Here is a 3,160-nt window from a genome sequence, read left to right as displayed (position 1 = left end):
GCTCCGGCGATCTTTCCGCCTCAGCCTTCCAAGTAGCCAGAATTACAGGTGCGTGCTACCATGTCCGGCTAATTTTCTTATTTTTTGTAGAGATGAGGTTTCACCAAGTTGCCCAGGCGGGTCTCGAACCTGCGGGCTTAGGCAATCCACTCACCTCGGCCTCCCAAAGCGCGGGATTACAGGCTGAGCCACCGAGCCCGGCCTGGGGCAACTGATGTTCTGCTCAGCCTATCATACATGAACGAATACCCCAGTATACTGGTTTCATTCTGACATAATTGTTGTGTAGGAACCAAAGGGTACTACATGTTGTGGTAGTTATTAATGATCATCATCGTAATAGTTGGCACCTACTGAGCAATTATTATACACCATGTTATGTTCTAAATGCTTTATGTATGTTAATGGCTACCCTCAGAGAGACCCTCTGAGTTAGGAACAATTCATGTCTCCGTTTAACAGATGGGGAAACCGCGGTCCACAGTGATCAAATAAATTTCTCGTGGCTCCAGAGAGACAAAACCACTGGCTGCAGGAAACTAAACTTCTAAGGTTGGTGGAGCCATGCTGCTCTTTTTTCTCAGGTTTGTGTTTGTTTTGGGTTATAAAGGAAGGTGACCACTTATGACAAGACTTAAGAAACCTCTCTTGCAATGGGCTTCACAATAGCCACAGAGAAATGACAATTCATGAAAACAGTGCCTTGGTGGAAGGAGCACACACCACATGCAATTCACCTGAGTCTGACTAGAATTCGCCCAGGCAGGTAACCTTGTTTGTTACTTCTGGGGTATGTGTGTATGTGTTCATTTATCATTGGTGTCTAGTTGTTTAAAAGATGTTGAATTCAATTAGTGAGAATAAATATCTTTGTCTTTTTTCTAATCTCAAAAAGGAACTACGATATTAGCCATGAAATAATATGTTTGTTGTAGGTATTTGGCATATCTCCTATAGAACATTAAGAAATTCCCAAACTTTACCTGCACATGGATTACTTATGGACCTAATCCTGAATTGTACCCTGCATCTTTATAATAAAATACATAAAATAAAGAAATCATATTGTGTTGGTGGGAACGTAAGCTAATGAAGCCACTGTGGAAAGCAGTTTTGAGATTTTTCAAAGAACTAAAAATAGATTTACCATTCAATCCAGAAATCCTACTATATCCCCAAAGGAAGGTAAATCATTCTAACAAAAGGACAATCACACTCAAATGTTTATCAGGGTACGCTCCCACAATAGCAAGAACATGGAACCCACCTAGGTGCTCATCAATGGTGGACCAGGTAAAGAAAATGTGGTATATATACACCACAGAGTACTATGCAGTTAAACAAAAGAACAAAATTATGTCCTAAGTGAATGATCTCAGAAACAGAAACTGAGTACTGTATGTTCTCATTTATCAGTGGGAGCTGAGCACTGGGTACACATGGCGATAAGATTAGGAGCAACACACACTGGGAACTCCTAAAGTAGGAAGGAGGAAGGAAGGAAGGTGGGAAGGGTTGGAAAACCACCCATTGGGAGTAATTGGGTGACAAGCTTAATAGAAACTCAACCTCGCCATCAAGCAATGTATTTATAAAACAAACTTGCAAATATATTGTTTAAATCTAAAATAAAATAATTTAAGAAATGTCCTTTCCATATCTAGTTTGTTAGGATTTTCTTTTTGAATCACGTATTGATGTTAAATTTCATGGAAATTTTTTTCTACTTCTACTGAAATGATCACATCATCTTCTTCTTTACTCTGTTAAAGAAGAGTACAATTATTGATGGTCTAATAGTCAATCAACATTTCATTTCTGAAATAAGTGCTAACTGGTCATGAATATGTTATATTTCTTATTGAAATAGTTTCTATATTAATAATATTTAGTTTAGTTTTTTGCGTCTATATTCATGAGTCAGCTTGGTCTATGTTTTTTCCATTCTTGTTCTGCTTTTTTTGGTATCAAGATTATAATTTTAGTAACTGATAACCCAGAATCAGGTGAATTGCTTTATTAACTTCACTTCCCTGAAATTATCAAGTCAATATCTTTAGTAGTCAATGAAATAGATAGGTTTTTCTATAATTTCTTTTTTTATAAATTCTATTTCCTAAGAATTATATTTTACTTATCAAGAAAATTATTTATATTATTATACTGTTATCTTTTAAAATGTCTGATCTGTAGTGACGTTTCCTTTTTATTCTTGATATTTTCCTATCTTGATCACATTACACTAGGGGTTCATCAAATTTAATCCCTTTTTTTGGCTTTGCTGATGTTCTTTCTGGAAGTACTCAGTGAGATGACCAGAGCTTAGGGGGCTGACTGTGTCCTAGGCATGCAGCATGGACACAGAAAGTAGCCTGACTGCAATCAACCAGCAGTGAGGATATTCAGGGTAACATTGAATGACAGGATGGATATTATAAAAGTTCATCCTTTGAATATCATGTGAAGCCTTGGGATTCTAATTCAATACTAGAACAGAGAAGGAACTTCATTAATGACCGAGATGAATTTTTCCTACCCAGTCCCAGAAAAGTGCAAGCCTGGAGTTAGAATTCTTTGGGTATTATCAACATTTTTATAAACTTAGTTTCATTCTCTCTCATTTTTGTTTTTCTACATAGGTGAGTCGCTTCAAGAAAGAAGGGCCACATTCTCGCGAGTCTTTCTGTGATGCTGGACAGATAGCTTGCTGCCACTGTTTCCCTACCACTCACTCCTGAACAGACACTCTTCCAGAGCCTAAAAAGAAGTTATGTTGCAAATACCTTTTCATGTGAGTGTGTGTGTGTGTGTGTGTGTGTGTGTGTGTGTGTATACAATGGGAGTTTGATGATAATTTTTAATTAGCACAACTTCAGGTTTACATATCTCAAAGGAACACTATGAGTATTTGGCAATTAATGTTTGTAAATCACCTGGAGGTCCTTGAGGTAGAGAGATGCTATATACATGAATAATATGGTAATGAAAATAATAATGCACATACTTAACATTCCCAAGCCAGTTGTCTGAGTTAGATCTTCAAGTAGAAGGAAGGCTGTAGAAAATGTAGCTATCTAAATAAGAAATATTGTCAGACCCGCTTAAGTCAGAATGAAAAAAATCTGTGAAATGCCGAATACAAACATAACCCATAATTGTG

The sequence above is a fragment of the Carlito syrichta genome, unplaced genomic scaffold (assembly GCF_000164805.1).
Source record: "Carlito syrichta isolate Samal-C Ts95f unplaced genomic scaffold, Tarsius_syrichta-2.0.1 Scaffold302397, whole genome shotgun sequence".
NCBI classification, from domain to species: domain Eukaryota; kingdom Metazoa; phylum Chordata; class Mammalia; order Primates; family Tarsiidae; genus Carlito; species Carlito syrichta.
Note: the sequence above shows the minus strand (reverse complement) of the source record.